The 22,694-nt window shown below is 39.0% G+C and overlaps 1 protein-coding gene and 1 pseudogene across 10 annotated transcripts in view; both read left to right on the top strand.

Moving 5' to 3' along the window:
• Positions 1-22,694, top strand: part of LOC145266992 (coronin-2B-like) — a 370,386-nt gene that overhangs the window by 9,632 nt on the left and 338,060 nt on the right. The gene's annotated exons all lie outside the window — the stretch shown is intronic.
• LOC145267327 (U2 spliceosomal RNA) lies at positions 21,799-21,972 on the top strand (annotated as a pseudogene).

The raw sequence follows: 22,694 nt of genomic DNA, 5'->3' as shown, positions 1-22,694 counted from the left end.
TGTTAAAACAATATATGAATGCTCGATTACAAAATATGGTAATTCTGAAGCTTACAATTTAAATCATCTCATTCTGACTTAAAATTTATTGATATATGAACGGTTACCGAATCATCAATTATATAAACCCAATAAAATTCGGAATACTATAAATAATATATATATATATATATATATATATATATATATGTATGTATATATAATATATATATTATATATAATATATATATATAATATATAATATATATATACATAAAATTCATATTATATATATATATATAAAATTCATATTATATATATATATATATAAAATTCATATTATATATATATATATAAAATTCATATTATATATATATATATATATATATATATATATATATATATATATATATATATATATATATATGGATAAAAAGTAAATACGAAAAATCTATAAATGTTTATATTTTTTCTGTATTTATTTCCTGTGTGTTGACGTGTAGGAATACAAAAATTCTTTCAAAAGAAAACGAAAATGTTTCTAAGCACATAATTTTAGATCGATCCTTCGGAAACACGAAGATTATATATATATATATATATATATATATATATATATATATATATATATATATATATATATATATATATATATATATATATATATACCTTCATCCTCGGCTTAAAAAGAAAAAAAAATCCGAGGATGAAGGTTCTCATTTTGGATTTCTCTCTTCTTACTATTAGATCCCATTTGACTAGGGACATACTTCTCTTTGAACTACTGCACTGTCCGGAAAAAAAAACAATTTTCATTATTTTAGCTGTTTTGTAAACTTTCCAATCGGATTTTTGAAAACTTTCCAATCGGATTATATGTATCGTCACGCTGGATTTATCTTGGAATACATTCTATCAAACGAACTATTTTGCATTTTGGATCAACTCTAGAGGAGTTTCATTCAAGCTGAAATATTATGCACGGTTTGTTTTTTATATAAGTTTTTTTACATATCCAATATTTTTTCATTTTTTTATTTGACAATTTATGACTACAATAAATTGCGGTTTCACTTAATGCCTTAACTAGCAAATTCTAGCATTGCTACAAATATAATTTGCTGATTTCTTTATGTGTCTGATGAGAAGAATAATAAGAATAGCATTCTTTGAAACTCCGCGGAATAAGAACTTTGTAAATTGTTTTTGGAGTATTCAGTCGAACAATAAATTTTGATTGTAAATTTCAACTTACAGTTTTAATTTTCTTTCTCTTATAATAAGCTCTACTCTCTATTGCGTATTGAGCTTTTTTAATTCGGTTGGGATTACATTTTCTATATATAAATACTGTTATATATATATATATATATATATATATATATATATATATATATATATATATATATATATATATAAACATTTTTTTTAAATTCAACTTTGGGGCTGCTTGGCCCATTATATTTTCCCCATGAGTCTTTGCAACGATCACCCACCGCTAGTCCTCTTCATTCTCAGATTTTGGGGAATCATTTAAATATTAAAAAGAGTTAAGAAATTATTTGGAGAAAAAAAAGTTTAGTGAATAATTTTCATGTCACAATTAATTATTATTGTTGAATTTACTTTTAATATAAAAAAAAATTAATAGTTTTTTTTTTTTTCATCCTTTTTTTTTTATTATTATTTTTGATTAAGAATAAAACATCGACGCCATTTTGATTTTATAAGTTCGTTCCTGTGATTTGTTTTTGGTTCGTTGAGTAAAACTTGAAGGGGAAATGGAGTTCTTATTCTCTTCAATGCTTAATGTACTTCCTTTTCAGGTAAGTTTTTTTTTTTTTTTTTTTTTTGAGGGGCAGGGTATTACACTAGTATTTGTGCAGAATAGTTAACAACCAAGAAATCAAAAATATATACAACTTCACCAAGCGCGAGAAATTTTTTTTATCGATCTGTATCGTTTTATAGTTCTGAAACGATTTTATTTATTTATTTATTTTTCAATAAATGCTTGATTCTTATTTGGAATTCAACCTATTTTCTTTTTTTTAAGGTGCTTATTCAGAATGGCACTTATGGCAGCAAAAGGAAATCCAGAAAAATATGTATGATGTACTACGAGTTACAGAACGAAGAATATGTTATCTTCACAAAATCACGTAAATCGATCAAGCGGTTTTATTTTAAACTAAGAAAATAAAAATTTACAAGTTTTAGCGATTTTACTACTAAACTGCATTGAACGTAAGGCTGATTTTTCACCTTCAAACTTCGATTTGAATTGTCGTTACTAGTGCACTTATTGATCCGTTTTGAAATAATGTTATTATTTAGAAATCCATTCTTAACATTGGGGGTGGGTTGTTCCTATTCTGTACTTTCCCCTTACAATTTAAGAAAAAATAGATATCATAAAACTTTAATTAAACTTGAAAATACTATTTAAAAAATAGCGCGGATCAATAAGTGCCTCCCCACACACACACACACACACACTTTTTTTCATCTTATTTAATCCTGGCCAACGAAAACACTATGAATCGCTTAGTCGTAAAATTTTATTTTCCTAAATATTTAAAAAAAAAAAAAAAAATACTTGATCAAAGAATGTAATTTTTGGAATATTTCATCTTCGTTCCGTGACTGGTACATACATTACATAGACTTTTCTATATTTTATTTACTTTTAATTGCTGCCATAAATGCCAATCTGAATAAGTACTAATAAAAATATACGTTACCCTTTATGGAACGAAGACGTCATATTCCCAAAATCACGTAAATTGATCAAATAGTTTTATTTTTAACTAAGAAAATCAAATTTTATGAGTAAGCAAAATGGGACTGTCTCGCGTCGCTATCTTGAAAAAAAAAACCGATAGCAAATAAGTCCACAATAATTCAAACTCTCGGGATCAGCCTTGTGATGCTACTGGTTTCACATTAATCGCTTTAAATTGTTTAAAAATGGGTACTCCTGCACTTATTGATCCGTGCCTAAATAATAATGTTATTATTTAAAAAGCCATTCTTAACATGGGGAGGGGGGTGTTTTGTGCCTATTCTGTACTTTAACCTTACAATTGAATAAAAAAAAACATAAAACTTTAATTAAACTTGGAAATACGATTTTAAAAATAGTGCGGATCAGTAAGTGCATTAGCACCTAAAATCATTTTCTTCATATAAAAAAATTAAATATGCACTTCAGGCGAGCACATTATTTGATCAACAAAACTTAATTTTTATGATTTTTTTTTTTTTTAATAATTTTTTATTAGACTCCATGGACAACAGTAAAATGTTATATGTAATGTCGGGTATGTTTTTTTTTCTTATCTAATTTAAGCTAATTTAAAAAAAACATGGCCGCTATTGCATTAACGTTTTACTGTTGTCCATGGAGTCTAATAAAAAATCATTAAAAGCAAGAATTTTTTTTTTTTTTTTTTTTTTAAGCTTTTTATGGTTTTATGGTAATGCCGCTAAATAGAACTTGCGGACCAGTGACTGTGTGCATCCAGTATTCAGTAGAGCATTGATATGAACAGTGATGACCGGCAATGTACCCTTTATGCCAGTTTGAGGGATGAGATTGGCGCTGAATTCTCACCCCCTTACTCGTTTCCCGGACGGAATTGAGCAATGTGCCCTCATCGTTGACATCGGTAACACGTGATAGGTTTTCGAAGGTTGACACCAACACCTCTTCCCGTTGCACTATCCAGTAGGCAATCGCTTGCTCTATGATCGAGTACATTACACTCGTAACACTGCCGTGAAGTGTCCATCTCCTTGGGTGTAATTTGTGTCGGTCGTGCAGCTAATGCAGCTTGCTCTGGAACTCATGTGCAGTTCTTTAAAATGAGCGCACGGCAGCATATGATCTAGGTTATCCATCGGGAGGGGGGGTGCTCATAACAAGTCTTCCGATTGTTCCGGTCTTGGATATGACCTTAAACTATATCCGATGTTGGGGCCCCAGCTTGCGGGCTTTGGGGAGTGTGGAGCCACCCTTTAATTGCCATTGTTCCCAGGTCCACTCTGACCCGGAGTGGTAGTACCTGTTAGGGCCCCAACTATGGGTTAAATAGAAACCGATTTAAAAAATATATATACTCTATTAAAAAATCATTCTTCAAAATCACTGGATTTGGCATTAAATAACCTGAAAAGGGTTGATATGCCGTAAAACAAAAACAACCAACCGTTCCGATTGTTCCGGCAATCCAGCAATGAATGCACAAGCATATGAGTCGGGCCTATATGTGGCAAAAAGTGAACCCGGGACGTTTCGATTGCAAATCAAGTCTATTAATGAACTACATACATTGATTTGGATGCACACAGTCACTGGTCCGCAAGTCATGTTGAAAGGAATTGACAAGGAAAGTGAACCCAGTGCTCACAGCAGATAGAAGCACACTTAGCTGCTGTGGAATAGTAATGTTGCGCGTGAATCTTGGTGCAATGCAGAGCATTAGTATAGAAGTCTTAGTTGTGGATGGATACTTACTAGGATTGCTTGCACTGGACGCAATCAAGCGACTGAGAGGAGTAGCTGTGTCTAGTGCAGGTAAGGTGACTTTTCCACATTACAGCAAGGCTAACTTTGCGGCTATCACCATCACCGAGCCTGACTTCTCTGCATAGTATGAACAGAACAGTCGGAAGTGAACCATTGTGGAAATAGGCTGGTGACTAACCTCGACTTACGTTAAGATAGATTTGCGGAATATCTAGCCCAAACACCAATTCATGAGGAATATGATTGCAAACTGCAGACGTGGATCGATAATGATCGGCTGCTGCCATATCCTGAGGACGAAAGTGCATACCCTCCCCGCCCCCCCCCCCAAAAAAAAAACTACTTGATCAATTTACATGATTTTTGGAATGACATATCCGTTCTGTGTCTGGTACGTACACCATTTAGTATAGAAGTTAACGAACGAAAAAGGGTAAAATGAATTCAAATATATTACAAGTGAACGTTACCAAAGGCCAGATAAATTACTTTTCTACCTACCTGGATAAGTTTTGTGTGTTTAATGTACTTTAAAACTTATTCGGTTCGCAAAAACAAGTACAGGGTGGAACAATAAATTTGTCGCTCGAAAGAAAACAACACTACAGATTTATTTTAAAAGTTTTATTGAAAAAAAAATCAATTCAGGTGACTTGATTGTGTAGTAGAGCTGACATCTATTCAATGTAGTAACCATCAGCCTCAACCACCGCTTCTATAAGGGTCTGGAACTAAGAGACTGCCTTTTACACACGTGCCAGCGGGAGCTCGGCTTATACTCGGCAGATGGTGGCCATCAGGCTGACTTTGGTGTTATGGGAGGTCATGTTGGTGATGTTCTTGACGTATGACCAAACGAAGTAGTCCAGCTGGTTCAGGTCAGTGGGAGAAAGGGGGGGGGGCAGTGAGAGAAGGGTACACAGCCATAGTACTCCTTCTGAAGCCAAGTGTGGACTTGTAGACCGGCGCTGAGTTCTACTGCCACTACCAGGGTTTGCCAGCGGGCACCTGATTGCACCAGGGGATCACTTGAAACCACACGAAAGACGATAACCGTGGGTCATCCAATGTGTTGATTCAATATGTATTCTTGTCGGCCATGTTGTCGGTTTAACTTACCAATTCGATTGTTTTTTTAACCGAATAAAAGCTTTAAAATATGTTAATATGCACAAAACTTATCCAGATAGGTAGAAGGGTAACTTATCTTGCCTTTGGTAACATTTACTTCTGACATCTCTGTCTCGTCCATCTCTCTCTCTCTCCCTCTCTCTCTCTCTCTCTATCTCTCTCTCTCTCTCTCCTTTCGTCCATGTCTCTTTCAGCAACTTTATTACAGATGTTTCCTCATTAGTAAGCTGCAACGATGGTCAAAGACTAACGCATTCTTATCGCCTCTACTGGAAACCATCATCGTCTGTGGGTAGACTGCCTTTCTCCCTCTCTCGACTCCAATTGCGTCTGTTCTCTCTCACACCCTATTCTTGACTGATCAAATGATACGTATCTTTTTTAAGCTCTACCTAAAGTCCACGCCACTTTAAGTAACCTCCTCATAATGGAATATCGGCCGTAAATGTGTTGTATACTGAAAGAGTATATATTATGTACGTGTGTCTAAACTCGTGCATCGTCTAGTGGTATAAAATGTTCTTCTAATGAATGTGTGTATACAGAGTGTATATACGTTAATATATACATGTCACACTCATCCATATGACGTGTGTATATACGTGTGTTCGTCTAGTAGAATTTTTCTATTGTTCGTTGAATCAATGCATGTATAGCACTTACGAGAGTATTGATATATTAACAGATACAGTTTCACAACCGACATATAACATTTAAAAGAGAAAGGGAAAATAACAGTTCTCTGGGGTTGTAACATCGGGACAATCGGAGAAACATACCTGTTTAGTCTTTGATCCTGTTTGACAGATCCTCAGAAAAGCTGCAAAAGAATCAATGAATCAATAAATCAAGTCCAATGTTAACAAATTCTTGTTGAGCCGTACTCTCAATCAAAATCTGTTCATTTTCAAACATTGTTTGCAAACCTCAAAATGTCTGACTGCGAAACTCTTAACCCTTATCCTTGAGTGGCCTTTCGGCCTTGATAAGTGAGGATTCATTTGTACAATGGAATGGGGCTGTAAATATGTTGTACACTGGGAGAGTATATATTATGTACGCGTGTCTAAACTCGTGCATCGTCTAGTGATATAAAATGTTCTAATGAATGTGTGTATACAGAATGTATATACGTTTATATATGTACCACAGTTATATATATGACGTGTGTATATACGTGTGGTTGTCTAATATAGTTTTCCTATTGTTCGTCGAATCAATGTATGTATAACACAATAGTACTGATATATTAACAATCTGATCCGTCTTTGATCTTGTTTTAGCTGATCCTCGGAAAAACTGCAAAGAATCAATGAATCAACAAATCTCGGATTATTTTTTTCAGCAACTTTATTTACCGATGTTTGCCCACTGGAAAGCTGCCAATAGTCTTAGACTAACGCATTCTGATCCCCCCTCTACTGGGAGCCATCACCGTCCGTGGACCATCTTTCTCCGTCTCTCAACTCTGACTGGGTCTGATCTTTCACTCCCGATTCTAGACTCGAAAATCATACGTGTTTTTCAAGCTCTACACCTAAGTTCACGTGACTTTAAATGGCCTCTATGTAAGACTGTGTCAGATATAGAGGTCAAACTATTTTTAAATTATCGTTGAACATTATGTCACTTTGACATGATAGAAGACTCCTATTGCTCTTAGGATTTGTATATAAGTGGCCAACTAGTAGATAGTCTGCAACAACAACAAAAAAAGAAAGCCGGTTTTCATCAAAGGGAAATGGAATCGTGTCGTCTTTTCTAGGACAACAATTTTATGGTTCCACCCTGAAGTGCCGAGTTGATGTTAAACCGTATTTCTCCCTCTCTCAACTTTGACTGGGTCTGCTCTTTCACTCCTGATTCTTGACTCAAAAATGATACGTGTTTTTCAAGCTTTACTTCCAAGTCCATGTCACTTTAAGTGACCTCTACATAAGACTGTGTCAGACTCTAGTGGTCAGCCTATTTTTAAATTATTGTTTATGTTCTAACATTCTTTCTGTTAAAACATATTAAGATAAATAATTTTATCCGTAAATATTTATTTCGCTATGATAACATTCTATTTTTACAAATTTTATAACAATCACAATCTTCAACTAGCATACCTTCCGGCGTTGCCCAGCTAATATTTAACACTTATAGGAAAGGATCACGTGAAGGTTGCCAACATCACAAGTGAAAGTGTTTATGTTGAACGAAAAGAATTCAAACTTGACAGACCCAGATTTGTAAGTTTGTGTCGTTAACCACTTCGTCGCCGTTTTTCAATGTTACTGAAACCGGTTTTAAATGAATAAAAATTCAATAAATCTGGGCGTTAATGCCCAAACACATTTCATTCCAAATAATTTCTGTGACTGAAATATCTTATGCCAACGATCTATTGGGCGAAAAGTAATATTTGCACAAAATAATAGGACAAAAGTCTATTTTCACGAACCAAGAGCATCATTTAAATTTTTCCTTTTCTTTTTTTTCTTTTTTAGAAACGCAGTTTGCATTTCTTTTCTTCCGAGTAGGTGCATCATGAAGATTTTTCTGTATTTTTTTAATAAGTGTAATTCTAAATAAGTACCGACCTTTTCTATTTCTCCACTGCTTAAACTATTAGCAACCTACACCAAACAGTGTAGATCACATAAATATATATAATCTGTTATTTATAAAAGAGCCTTTGATCTTTTTGTTGCTTCTATTTCCTTTCTAATGTAGTTTAATTTATCAGGGTCATTATCCAACACTCTACGAAGAGTTTGTCAACAAGCAGTAGTAACAACTTTATCATGAATTAAGTGCTTTGGGAAGTGAAATCGCCAGCTGTCATTAGTGATAATGCAGACTTCTTTCTGGAAAGGGATTGAGCTCTCGACAGCTAATATTGTTTATACAAACAGATTTAAAGTTTTTCACTTATTTTGACAGCTTGTTTGTCTCTGTCTGTCTGTCTGTCTGTCTCTCTCTCTCTCTCTCTCTCTGTCCTTTCATTCCGTCCATCTCTCCGTCGTTTCGTCCCGTCTCTCTCTCCGTCCCGTCCGTCTCTCCATCCCTCTGTCTTTCCATCTCTCCCTGTGCGTGCCCTTTCGCCCATCTCTCCTTGTGCGTGCCCTTTCGCCCATCTCTCCCTGTGCGTGCCCTTTCGCCCATCTCTCCCTGTGCGTGCCCTTTCGCCCATCTCTCCCTGTGCGTGCCCTTTCGCCCATCTCTCTCTTTCTCTCTGCCCTTTCGTCCATCTCTCTCTCTCTGTGCGCTTTCGTCCATCTCTCTCTCTCTGTGCGCTTTCGTCCATCTCTCTCTCTCTCTGCGCTTTCGTCCATCTCTCTCTCTCTCGCTCTCTCTCTCTCTCTCGCTCTCTCTCTCTCTCTGTGCGCTCTCCTCCATCTCTCTCTCTCTGTGCGCTCTCCTCCATCTCTCCATCTCTCTCTGTGCGCTTTCCTCCATCTCTCTCTCTCTGTGCGCTTTCGTCCATCTCTCTCTCTCTCTCTCTGTGCGCTTTCGTCCATCTCTCTCTCTCTCTGTGCGCTTTCGTCCATCTCTCTCTCTCTCTGTGCGCTTTCGTCCATCTCTCTCTCTCTCTCTGTGCGCTTTCGTCCATCTCTCTCTCTCTCTGTGCGCTTTCGTCCATCTCTCTCTCTCTCTGCGCTTTCGTCCATCTCTCTCTCTCTCTGTGCACTTTCGTCCATCTCTCTCTCTCTCTCTGTGCGCTTTCGTCCATCTCTCTCTCTCTGTGCGCTTTCGTCCATCTCTCTCTCTCTCTCTCTGCGCTTTCATCCATCTCTCTTTCTCTCTCTGTGCGCTTTCGTCCATCTCTCTCTCTGTGCGCTTTCGTCCATCTCTCTCTCTGTGCGCTTTCGTCCATCTCTCTCTCTCTGTGCGCTTTCGTCCATCTCTCTCTCTCTGTGCGCTTTCGTCCATCTCTCTCTCTCTCTGCGCTTTCGTCCATCTCTCTCTCTCTGTGCGCTTTCGTCCAGCTCTCTCTCTCTGCGCTTTCGTCCAGCTCTCTCTCTGTGCGCTTTCGTCCAGATCTCTCTCTCTCTCTCTCTGTGCTCTTTCGTCCATCTCTCTCGCTCTCTGTGCGCTTTCGTCCATCTCTCTCTCTCTCTGCGCTTTCGTCCATCTCTCTCTCTCTCTCTCTGCGCTTTCGTCCATCTCTCTCTCTCTCTGCGCTTTCGTCCATCTCTCTCTCTGTGCGCTTTCGTCCAGCTCTCTCTCTCTCTCTCTCTCGCTCTGTCTCTGCGCTTTCGTACGTCTCTCTCTGCGCTTTCGTACGTCTCTCTCTCTCTCTCTCTGCGCTTTCGTCCATCTCTCTCTCTCTCTCTCTCTGCACGTCCGCCCTTTCGTCCGTGTCTCCCTCCGTGTCCGCCCTTTCGTCCGTGTCTCCCTCCGTGTCCGCCCTTTCGTCTGTGTGTGTGTCTCTCTCTCTCTGTCCATGTTACGCTCTTTTAATGCATCTCTCCCCTTTTATCATTTTCTCTCTCCCTCTCTCCCTCCTCATTTCGTCCCTCTCTCTATCTCTTTCCTATTGTATCGTCCATCTCTCTCTCTAGTTTTCCTTCTCCTTTCGTTTATCGCTCTCTCTCTCTCTCTCTCTCTCTCTCTCTCTCTCTCTCTCTCTCAGAATGACAGGGCTTCAATCTCAATCGAATTACCACTTATCAAGGTTCAGAGGCCACTCGAGAGTAAGGGTTAAAGAGTGTACAGTGATCAAAAGGGCAACATAGTAATCGTTAAAAATGTAAATGTGGTAAATTGGATTACTTAAGGAGAACGGCTCATCAAGAACTTGTTTACATTGGACTTGAAGACGGCCATATTGTAGTCAGCTGGAAAGCAGGTAAACGGAAAAGAGTTCGACAGGTGTGCAGTTCTAAGGAAGAAGCTTTATTCATAGAATCTACGTTTAAGTTTAGGCACAGATAAAGAGTAAGGGAGGGGGATTATTGATAGTGCTTTCAGCTAGACGAGTGTTTCTAAGTGAAAAAATTGATTATTTCCCACTCTTTTATCGAAGGGTCATCGCTTTATTTGTTTGCTATCAAAGTAAAATTTGTTTGTCTCCCTCCTAACACTCGTCTCTCTCTGTCTTCACACTTGCCTCCCTCTCTCTTTCCTCAAACTTTTCGCTGTCTTTCTCTTTCCTCAAACTTTTCACTGTCTTTCTCTTTCCTCAGACTTTTCTCTCTCTTTCTCTTTCCTCAAACTTTTCGCTGTCTTTCTCTTTCCTCAAACTTTTCGCTGTCTTTCTCTTTCCTCAAACTTTTCGCTGTCTTTCTCTTTCCTCAAACTCGTCTCTCTCTCTCTTTCTCTTTCCTCAAACTCGTCTCTCTCTCTCTTTCTCTTTCCTCAAACTCGTCTCTCTCTCTTTCTCTTTCCTCAAACTTTTCTCTCTCTTTCTCTTTCCTCAAAATTTTCTCTCTCTTTCTCTTTCCTCAAAATTTTCTCTCTCTTTCTCTTTCCTCAAACTTTTCTCTCTCTTTCTCTTTCCTCAAACTCGTCTCTCTCTCTCTTTCTCTTTCCTCAAACTCGTCTCTCTCTCTCTTTCTCTTTCCTCAAACTCGTCTCTCTCTCTTTCTCTTTCCTCAAACTCGTCTCTCTCTCTTTCTCTTTCCTCAAACTCGTCTCTCTCTCTTTCTCTTTCCTCAAACTCGTCTCTCTCTCTTTCTCTTTCCTCAAACTCGTCTCTCTCTCTTTCTCTTTCCTCAAACTCGTCTCTCTCTCTTTCTCTTTCCTCAAAATCGTCTCTCTCTTTCTCTTTCCTCAAAATCGTCTCTCTCTTTCTCTTTCCTCAAAATCGTCTCTCTCTTTCCTCAAAATCGTCTCTCTCTTTCCTCAAAATCGTCTCTCTCTTTCCTCAAACTCGTCTCTCTCTTTCTCTTTCCTCAAAATCGTCTCTCTCTTTCTCTTTCCTCAAAATCGTCTCTCTCTTTCTCTTTCCTCAAAATCGTCTCTCTCTTTCTCTTTCCTCAAACTCGTCTCTCTCTGTCTCTTTCCTCAAACTCGTCTCTCTCTCTCTTTCTCTTTCCTCAAACTCGTCTCTCTCTTTCTCTTTCCTCAAACTCGTCTCTCTCTTTCTCTTTCCTCAAACTTTTCGCTGTCTTTCTCTTTCCTCAAACTTTTTGCTGTCTTTCTCTTTCCTCAAACTCGTCTCTCTCTTTCTCTTTCCTCAAAATTTTCTCTCTTTTTCTCTTTCCTCAAAATTTTCTCTCTCTTTCTCTTTCCTCAAACTTTTCTCTCCCTTTCTCCTTCCTCAAACTCGTCTCTCTCTCTTTCTCTTTCCTCAAACTCGTCTCTCTCTCTTTCTCTTTCCTCAAACTCGTCTCTCTCTCTTTCTCTTTCCTCAAACTCGTCTCTCTCTCTTTCTCTTTCCTCAAACTCGTCTCTCTTTCTTTCTCTTTCCTCAAACTCGTCTCTCTCTCTTTCTCTTTCCTCAAACTCGTCTCTCTCTCTTTCTCTTTCCTCAAACTCGTCTCTCTCTTTCTCTTTCCTCAAACTCGTCTCTCTCTCTTTCCTCAAAATCGTCTCTCTCTTTCTCTTTCCTCAAAATCGTCTTTCTCTTTCCTCAAAATCGTCTCTCTCTTTCCTCAAAATCGTCTCTCTCTTTCCTCAAAATCGTCTCTCTCTTTCCTCAAAATCGTCTCTCTCTTTCTCTTTCCTCAAAATCGTCTCTCTCTTTCTCTTTCCTCAAAATCGTCTCTCTCTTTCTCTTTCCTCAAAATCGTCTCTCTCTTTCTCTTTCCTCAAAATCGTCTCTCTCTTTCTCTTTCCTCAAACTCGTCTCTCTCTTTCTCTTTCCTCAAACTCGTCCCTCTCTCTCTCTTTCTCTTTCCTCAAACTCGTCTCTCTCTTTCTCTTTCCTCAAACTCGTCTCTCTCTCTTTCTCTTTCCTCAAACTCGTCTCTCTCTCTTTCTCTTTCCTCAAACTCGTCTCTCTCTCTTTCTCTTTCCTCAAACTCGTCTCTCTCTCTTTCTCTTTCCTCAAACTCGTCTCTCTCTCTTTCTCTTTCCTCAAACTCGTCTCTCTCTCTCTTTCTCTTTCCTCAAACTCGTCTCTCTCTCTTTCTCTTTCCTCAAACTCGTCTCTCTCTTTCTCTTTCCTCAAACTCGTCTCTCTCTCTTTCTCTTTCCTCAAACTCGTCTCTCTCTCTCTTTCTCTTTCCTACAAACTCGTCTCTCTCTCTTTCTCTTTCCTAAAACTCGTCTCTCTCTCTTTCTCTTTCCTCAAACTCGTCTCTCTCTTTCTCTTTCCTGAAAGTTTTCTCTCTCTTTCTCTTTCCTGAAAGTTTTCTCTCTCTTTCTCTTTCCTCAAACTTTTCTCTCTCTTTCTCTTTCCTCAAACTTTTCTCTCTCTTTCTCTTTCCTCAAACTCGTCTCTCTCTCTCTTTCTCTTTCCTCAAACTCGTCTCTCTCTTTCTCTTTCCTCAAACTCGTCTCTCTCTCTCTTTCTCTTTCCTCAAACTCGTCTCTCTCTCTTTCTCTTTCCTCAAACTCGTCTCTCTCTCTTTCTCTTTCCTCAAACTCGTCTCTCTCTCTCTTTCTCTTTCCTCAAACTCGTCTCTCTCTCTTTCTCTTTCCTCAAACTCGTCTCTCTCTCTTTCTCTTTCCTCAAACTCGTCTCTCTCTCTTTCTCTTTCCTCAAACTCGTCTCTCTCTCTTTCTCTTTCCTCAAACTCGTCTCTCTCTCTTTCTCTTTCCTCAAAATCGTCTCTCTCTTTCTCTTTCCTCAAAATCGTCTCTCTCTTTCCTCAAAATCGTCTCTCTCTTTCCTCAAAATCGTCTCTCTCTTTCCTCAAAATCGTCTCTCTCTTTCCTCAAAATCGTCTCTCTCTTTCTCTTTCCTCAAAATCGTCTCTCTCTTTCTCTTTCCTCAAAATCGTCTCTCTCTTTCTCTTTCCTCAAAATCGTCTCTCTCTTTCTCTTTCCTCAAACTCGTCTCTCTCCTTCTCTTTCCTCAAACTCGTCTCTCTCTCTCTTTCTCTTTCCTCAAACTCGTCTCTCTCTATCTCTTTCCTCAAACTTTTCGCTGTCTTTCTCTTTCCTCAAACTTTTTGCTGTCTTTCTCTTTCCTCAAACTCGTCTCTCTCTTTCTCTTTCCTCAAACTCGTCTCTCTCTCTTTCTCTTTCCTCAACATTTTCTCTCTCTTTCTCTTTCCTCAAACTTTTCTCTCTCTTTCTCTTTCCTCAAACTCGTCTCTCTCTCTTTCTCTTTCCTCAAACTCGTCTCTCTCTCTTTCTCTTTCCTCAAACTCGTCTCTCTCTCTTTCTCTTTCCTCAAACTCGTCTCTCTCTCTTTCTCTTTCCTCAAACTCGTCTCTCTCTCTTTCTCTTTCCTCAAAATCGTCTCTCTCTTTCTCTTTCCTCAAAATCGTCTCTCTCTTTCTCTTTCCTCAAAATCGTCTCTCTCTTTCCTCAAAATCGTCTCTCTCTTTCCTCAAAATCGTCTCTCTCTTTCCTCAAACTCGTCTCTCTCTTTCTCTTTCCTCAAAATCGTCTCTCTCTTTCTCTTTCCTCAAAATCGTCTCTCTCTTTCTCTTTCCTCAAAATCGTCTCTCTCTTTCTCTTTCCTCAAAATCGTCTCTCTCTTTCTCTTTCCTCAAACTCGTCTCTACATTTCTCTTTCCTCAAACTCGTCTCTCTCTCTCTTTCTCTTTCCTCAAACTCGTCTCTCTCTTTCTCTTTCCTCAAACTCGTCTCTCTCTTTCTCTTTCCTCAAACTTTTCGCTGTCTTTCTCTTTCCTCAAACTTTTTGCTGTCTTTCTCTTTCCTCAAACTCGTCTCTCTCTTTCTCTTTCCTCAAAATTTTCTCTCTTTTTCTCTTTCCTCAAAATTTTCTCTCTCTTTCTCTTTCCTCAAACTTTTCTCTCTCTTTCTCTTTCCTCAAACTCGTCTCTCTCTCTTTCTCTTTCCTTAAACTCGTCTCTCTCTCTTTCTCTTTCCTCAAACTCGTCTCTCTCTCTTTCTCTTTCCTCAAACTCGTCTCTCTCTCTTTCTCTTTCCTCAAACTCGTCTCTCTTTCTTTCTCTTTCCTCAAACTCGTCTCTCTCTCTTTCTCTTTCCTCAAACTCGTCTCTCTCTCTTTCTCTTTCCTCAAACTCGTCTCTCTCTTTCTCTTTCCTCAAACTCGTCTCTCTCTTTCTCTTTCCTCAAACTCGTCTCTCTCTCTTTCCTCAAAATCGTCTCTCTCTTTCTCTTTCCTCAAAATCGTCTTTCTCTTTCCTCAAAATCGTCTCTCTCTTTCCTCAAAATCGTCTCTCTCTTTCCTCAAAATCGTCTCTCTCTTTCCTCAAAATCGTCTCTCTCTTTCTCTTTCCTCAAAATCGTCTCTCTCTTTCTCTTTCCTCAAAATCGTCTCTCTCTTTCTCTTTCCTCAAAATCGTCTCTCTCTTTCTCTTTCCTCAAAATCGTCTCTCTCTTTCTCTTTCCTCAAACTCGTCTCTCTCTTTCTCTTTCCTCAAACTCGTCTCTCTCTTTCTCTTTCCTCAAACTCGTCTCTCTCTTTCTCTTTCCTCAAACTCGTCTCTCTCTTTCTCTTTCCTCAAACTCGTCTCTCTCTCTTTCTCTTTCCTCAAACTCGTCTCTCTCTCTCTTTCTCTTTCCTCAAACTCGTCTCTCTCTCTTTCACTTTCCTCAAACTCGTCTCTCTCTCTTTCTCTTTCCTCAAACTCGTCTCTCTCTCTTTCTCTTTCCTCAAACTCGTCTCTCTCTCTTTCTCTTTCCTCAAACTCGTCTCTCTCTCTCTTTCTCTTTCCTCAAACTCGTCTCTCTCTCTTTCTCTTTCCTCAAACTCGTCTCTCTCTCTTTCTCTTTCCTCAAACTCGTCTCTCTCTCTTTCTCTTTCCTCAAACTCGTCTCTCTCTCTCTTTCTCTTTCCTCAAACTCGTCTCTCTCTCTTTCTCTTTCCTAAAACTCGTCTCTCTCTCTTTCTCTTTCCTCAAACTCGTCTCTCTCTTTCTCTTTCCTGAAAGTTTTCTCTCTCTTTCTCTTTCCTCAAACTTTTCTCTCTCTTTCTCTTTCCTCAAACTTTTCTCTCTCTTTCTCTTTCCTCAAACTCGTCTCTCTCTCTTTCTCTTTCCTCAAACTCGTCTCTCTCTCTTTCTCTTTCCTCAAACTCGTCTCTCTCTCTCTTTCTCTTTCCTCAAACTCGTCTCTCTCTCTTTCTCTTTCCTCAAACTCGTCTCTCTCTCTTTCTCTTTCCTCAAACTCGTCTCTCTCTCTCTTTCTCTTTCCTCAAACTCGTCTCTCTCTCTCTTTCTCTTTCCTCAAACTCGTCTCTCTCTCTTTCTCTTTCCTCAAACTCGTCTCTCTCTCTTTCTCTTTCCTCAAACTCGTCTCTCTCTCTTTCTCTTTCCTCAAACTCGTCTCTCTCTCTTTCTCTTTCCTCAAACTCGTCTCTCTCTCTTTCTCTTTCCTCAAAATCGTCTCTCTCTTTCTCTTTCCTCAAAATCGTCTCTCTCTTTCTCTTTCCTCAAAATCGTCTCTCTCTTTCCTCAAAATCGTCTCTCTCTTTCCTCAAAATCGTCTCTCTCTTTCCTCAAAATCGTCTCTCTCTTTCCTCAAAATCGTCTCTCTCTTTCCTCAAAATCGTCTCTCTCTTTCCTCAAAATCGTCTCTCTCTTTCTCTTTCCTCAAAATCGTCTCTCTCTTTCTCTTTCCTCAAAATCGTCTCTCTCTTTCTCTTTCCTCAAACTCGTCTCTCTCCTTCTCTTTCCTCAAACTCGTCTCTCTCTCTCTTTCTCTTTCCTCAAACTCGTCTCTCTCTTTCTCTTTCCTCAAACTCGTCTCTCTCTCTTTCTCTTTCCTCAACATTTTCTCTCTCTTTCTCTTTCCTCAAACTTTTCTCTCTCTTTCTCTTTCCTCAAACACGTCTCTCTCTCTCTCTCTTTCCTCAAAATCGTCTCTCTCTTTCTCTTTCCTCAAAATCGTCTCTCTCTTTCCTCAAAATCGTCTCTCTCTTTCCTCAAAATCGTCTCTCTCTTTCCTCAAAATCGTCTCTCTCTTTCCTCAAAATCGTCTCTCTCTTTCCTCAAAATCGTCTCTCTCTTTCCTCAAAATCGTCTCTCTCTTTCCTCAAAATCGTCTCTCTCTTTCCTCAAAATCGTCTCTCTCTTTCTCTTTCCTCAAAATCGTCTCTCTCTTTCTCTTTCCTCAAAATCGTCTCTCTCTTTCTCTTTCCTCAAAATCGTCTCTCTCTTTCTCTTTCCTCAAACTCGTCTCTCTCTTTATCTTTCCTCAAACTCGTCTCTCTCTCTCTTTCTCTTTCCTCAAACTCGTCTCTCTCTTTCTCTTTCCTCAAACTCGTCTCTCTCTTTCTCTTTCCTCAAACTCGTCTCTCTCTTTCTCTTTCCTCAAACTCGTCTCTCTCTCTCTTTCTCTTTCCTCAAACTCGTCTCTCTCTCTCTTTCTCTTTCCTCAAACTCGTCTCTCTCTCTTTCTCTTTCCTCAAACTCGTCTCTCTCTCTTTCTCTTTCCTCAAACTCGTCTCTCTCTCTTTCTCTTTCCTCAAACTCGTCTCTCTCTTTCTCTTTCCTCAAACTCGTCTCTCTCTTTCTCTTTCCTCAAACTCGTCTCTCTCTCTTTCTCTTTCCTCAAACTCGTCTCTCTCTCTTTCTCTTTCCTCAAACTCGTCTCTCTCTCTTTCTCTTTCCTCAAACTCGTCTCTCTCTCTTTCTCTTTCCTCAAACTCGTCTCTCTCTCTTTCTCTTTCCTCAAACTCGTCTCTCTCTCTTTCTCTTTCCTCAAACTCGTCTCTCTCTCTTTCTCTTTCCTCAAACTCGTCTCTCTCTCTTTCTCTTTCCTCAAACTCGTCTCTCTCTTTCTCTTTCCTCAAACTCGTCTCTCTCTCTTTCTCTTTCCTCAAACTCGTCTCTCTCTCTTTCTCTTTCCTCAAACTCGTCTCTCTCTCTTTCTCTTTCCTCAAACTCGTCTCTCTCTCTTTCTCTTTCCTCAAACTCGTCTCTCTCTCTTTCTCTTTCCTCAAACTCGTCTCTCTCTCTTTCTCTTTCCTCAAACTCGTCTCTCTCTCTTTCTCTTTCCTCAAACTCGTCTCTCTCTCTTTCTCTTTCCTCAAACTCGTCTCTCTCTCTTTCTCTTTCCTCAAACTCGTCTCTCTCTCTCTCTCTTTCTCTTTCCTCAAACTCGTCTCTCTCTCTCTTTCTCTTTCCTCAAACTCGTCTCTCTCTCTTTCTCTTTCCTCAAACTCGTCTCTCTCTCTTTCTCTTTCCTCAAACTCGTCTCTCTCTCTTTCTCTTTCCTCAAACTCGTCTCTCTCTCTTTCTCTTTCCTCAAAATCGTCTCTCTCTCTTTCTCTTTCCTCAAAATCGTCTCTCTCTCTTTCTCTTTCCTCAAACTCGTCTCTCTCTCTTTCTCTTTCCTCAAACTCGTCTCTCTCTCTTTCTCTTTCCTCAAACTCGTCTCTCTCTTTCTCTTTCCTCAAACTCGTCTCTCTCTTTCTCTTTCCTCAAACTCGTCTCTCTCTTTCTCTTTCCTCAAAATCGTCTCTCTCTTTCTCTTTCCTCAAAATCGTCTCTCTCTTTCTCTTTCCTCAAACTCCTCTCTCTCTTTCTCTTTCCTCAAACTCCTCTCTCTCTTTCTCTTTCCTCAAACTCGTCTCTCTCTTTCTTTTTCCTCAAACTCGTCTCTCTCTTTCTCTTTCCTCAAACTCGTCTCTCTCTTTCTTTTTCCTCAAACTCGTCTCTCTCTTTCTCTTTCCTCAAACTCGTCTCTCTCTTTCTCTTTCCTCAAACTCGTCTCTCTCTTTCTCTTTCCTCAAACTCGTCTCTCTCTTTCTCTTTCCTCAAACTCGTCTCTCTCTTTCTCTTTCCTCAAACTCGTCTCTCTCTTTCTCTTTCCTCAAACTCGTCTCTCTCTTTCTCTTTCCTCAAACTCGTCTCTCTCTTTCTCTTTCCTCAAACTCGTCTCTTTCTCTTTCCTCAAACTCGTCTCTTTCTCTTTCCTCAAACTCGTCTCTCTCTCTTTCTCTTTCCTCAAACTCGTCTCTCTCTCTTTCTCTTTCCTCAAACTCGTCTCTCTCTCTTTCTCTTTCCTCAAACTCGTCTCTCTCTCCGTCTCTTTCCTCAAACTCGTCTCTCTCTCTTTCTCTTTTCTTCAAAATCGTCTCTCTCTCTTTCTCTTTCCTCAAACTCGTCTCTCTCTCTCTTTCTCTTTCCTCAAACTCGTCTCTCTCTCTCTTTCTCTTTCCTCAAACTCGTCTCTCTCTCTCTTTCTCTTTCCTCAAACTCGTCTCTCTCTCTTTCTCTTTCCTCAAACGCGTCTCTCTCTCTTTCTCTTTCCTCAAACTCGTCTCTCTCTCTTTCCTCAAACTTTTCTCTCTTTTTCTCTTTCCTCAAACTCGTCTCTCTCTTTCTCTTTCCTCAAACTCGTCTCTCTCTTTCTCTTTCCTCAAACTCGTCTCTCTCTCTTTCTCTTTCCTCAAACTCGTCTCTCTCTCTTTCTCTTTCCTCAAACTCGTCTCTCTCTCTTTCTCTTTCCTCAAACTCGTCTCTCTCTCTTTCTCTTTCCTCAAACTCGTCTCTCTCTCTCTCTTTCTCTTTCCTCAAACTCGTCTCTCTCTCTTTCTCTTTCCTCAAACTCGTCTCTCTCTCTTTCTCTTTCCTCAAACTCGTCTCTCTCTCTCTTTCTCTTTCCTCAAAATCGTCTCTCTCTCTCTTTCTCTTTCCTCAAACTCGTCTCTCTCTCTCTTTCTCTTTCCTCAAACTCGTCTCCCCCCCCTTTCCTCGCGTTCGTCTCTCTCCCTCCCTCTCACTCTCTCTCTCCATTCTTCTGTCATTTCCTCCTTCTCTATTCTGCCCTTTTAAACGACATACAAAATGACGCAGGTGTTTTTCTTGCAAACAATTCTCTTGTCTAATTTAAGTTTTCCACATCAAAAGGAATTTTTCTCGACTGAATTTTCGTTTATTGCACAATTCATTTCAACTAAAAACTTAGCTTCAACACAAGTAAATAACAGAAATGAAAAGTTTTTAATAAATGAGAGTGCAGAATATCTTAGAACGTTTCAAGTGAAAAGAATTATTTAATCTGTAATGAGAGTAAATCTAAAACCCACATATCTAACGCAATGACCTTCAGTCTGTGTGAAATGACACCAAAAATAGTTACATTTAATGCTACCACAAGGAAGCTCTTTTTCTTTAACAATTATAAAAAAAAATCGGTAATTCTTCATTATTAGAACGAAATTCAAAAACCGAAATAGTTAATTTCCAGAAAAAAAAAACAATGGGATTTACTTAATTTTTATGTCACAGTAATGGGCATATTCCAGAATTACGAAAGACGATAAGGTAGAAAATTATTAACGAGAACAGTTTTTTAAAGACAATTAGCGAAAATTGAGTTTTTCTAAAAAAAAAAACCAAAAAAAAACAGAGCTTGAATTGTAACACGGGGGGAGACTTACTTTCGGAAAATTAAAAACCTTGGGCCAATTTAGCAAAACTCAATTTTCGCTAATTGTTTTGAAAAACTGTTTTCATTAATAATTGATTTTCTACCTCATCGTTTTTCGTAATTCTTGGATATGTTCATTACTACAACTATATACCATTGGTTTTACTTGAAATTCAATATTTTGATCTTTGAATTTTGCCTTAATAACAACAAAGCACCAACAATTCTCACCAATTATTATGGGTGATAGTATCCTGCCCAGGAGTCCAACATTCAGACTCCTTAGCCTAACATTCACTGGCAACATGAATTCCAATAAATGCATAGAAGATATTGCTAAGCCTGCTGCAAAGAAAGCAAGCTCTCTCTACCGGGTTAAAAAAAAAAAACACTCCTCGTACCTGCTAGCATCGTATATATTTACAAAGCCACTCTTAGTCCATGTATGGAGTATGTGGCGACAAAATTGATCCAGTCTAGAAAGTTCAGTAGCACCGTACTATCTTTGAATGCCAAAAAGGAGGGGAGGGATTAGTATCTGTTTGTCGTCATAATACCATCCTCTCAGGTATTATTTCCTCTTATGGGTGGAGTAGCAATGTAGTGTGTGTTTATTCACCATGATAAGTTACTCCCAGGTATTATCTTCTTTTTCAGGATAGTGTAGTATTGGTTCTGTTCTCATAATTCCAGGCATTATCTCCTACTTTAGTAGGGGGATAGTGTAGCATATGTTCGTTGGCCATTATCTTCTTGTGCACCAAACAAACAAACCTATGCAATCGTTGAATTCTTAATCGGTACTTGTGCAGATTTTGAACCGGGCGTATCTAAGCGTTCCATTTTTATTTCATTATTGAAACGAAGTTCAATAAGATTGCCCGTCAGTCCTTCGGGCTGCTCAAGCAAATCTACCAGCTCCCTTTTGAAGGGATTTACAACCCAACTGACAGTATGTGAATCAAGTTCTGAAAAATTGTCACAGAACCTATTTCTAAGTTTGGTCCGGTGCCTTGTATCATGGTTCAATTATGATCCAAACAGAAACATTCATTTCAAACACGCCCCTGTTTTATCAAAGAATGTAATGTTAGGTTTTATATGCCGGACCCTTTTGCTTGTGCAGTGATAAAACTTCTCAAATACCCTTGTAATGTTAGGTTGTACAAGGGTGTCAACTTTGGTCAAAATGGGACTGTTTTTTCTATAATAAGAGTTGTTATTTTCAATTTTTTATACTTATCGGAGACATACTGATACAAAACCTATCTAAAACACTTCTAGTATATTTGTATGAAATTTTTTTAAAAATCAGCATACCTGTTTCAGAGATTGAGCATGATTGTAGTGCTAACACGCTGTGCTATGTAAAAAGTAAGTAAAAGAGTGAACTAGATAAGTTGAAAAGGATATTTGGAAAAGGTTAGAATTGAACCCAGTAAGAAAGGTTTAGAAAAAGAATACGTATTGAAATCCTAGAAATGTAAAACGATTGTCATTGTTTTTAGAAATAACTAAATATTATATTTATGTCAGACTTCGATATGAACAATGCAGTTTAGAAATAATGATTAACAAATAGGTTACATCATACAATTCAATTGAGGAATTTCTTTATTTGACAAAATGGCAAAAGAATCTGCACACACACACACACACACACACACACATATGAGATACGGTTTCGATATGTCAACACAGCAATAGACACTCTCTCGATATATGTTCTCTACAATATACACATTTTTTTTTCTTGGCCTTTTGGCCAAGATCAAAGTGTAGTATCTGTTCCGGCAGATGCTGCAGGCTATGACTAGCTATGACTAGCTATGACTAGCAAAGACCAGATGTGGGGGCAACCCCACATGCCTGACCATTAACCAGCTCCCATTTCCCACCTCTCGGGAGCTGGTCCCCCTTTTTCCCTTCCCCCTCCCTTCACTCCTCACATTAAAAATCGGCCTTGTGCCTAATTTGCTCGGTGGGGGAGCAAATAAATACCATCTGTTCCGGCAGATACTGCAGGCTATGACTAGCAAAGACCAGCTATGACTAGCAAAGACCAGATGTGGGGGCAACCCCACATGCCTGACCTTTAACCAGCTCCCATTTCCCACCTTTCGGGAGCTGGTCCCCTTTTTCCCTTCCCCCTCCCTTCACTCCTCACATTAAAAATTGGCCTTGTGCCGAATTTGCTCGGTGGGGGAGCAAATAAATACCATCTGTTCCGGCAGATGCTGCAGGCTATGACTAGCTATGACTAGCTATGACTAGCAAAGACCAGATGTGGGGGCAACCCCACATGCCTGACCATTAACCAGCTCCCATTTCCCACCTCTCAGGAGCTGGTCCCCTTTTTCCCTTCCCCCTCCCTTCACTCCTCACATTAAAAATCGGCCTTGTGCCTAATTTGCTCGGTGGGGGAGCAAATAAATACCATCTGTTCCGGCAGATGCTGCACTTAAGATAATTTGTACCAGTCAATGGAGGGGAAACCCTCTATACTGGGACAATTATTATTTTTGGTAACCAGAGTGCCCCCTTTTTGCATACTTTTAGGGGAGCTGGTTTTTACCTCACATTAAAAACGGCCTTGTGCCTAATTTGCTCAGTGGGGGAGCAAATAAATACCATCTGTTCT

Source organism: Euprymna scolopes, chromosome 42, assembly GCF_053919585.1.
Source record: "Euprymna scolopes isolate OS-2025 chromosome 42, ASM5391958v1, whole genome shotgun sequence".
Taxonomy (NCBI): domain Eukaryota; kingdom Metazoa; phylum Mollusca; class Cephalopoda; order Sepiida; family Sepiolidae; genus Euprymna; species Euprymna scolopes.
Note: the sequence above shows the minus strand (reverse complement) of the source record. Positions and strands in the feature narration are given on the sequence as shown.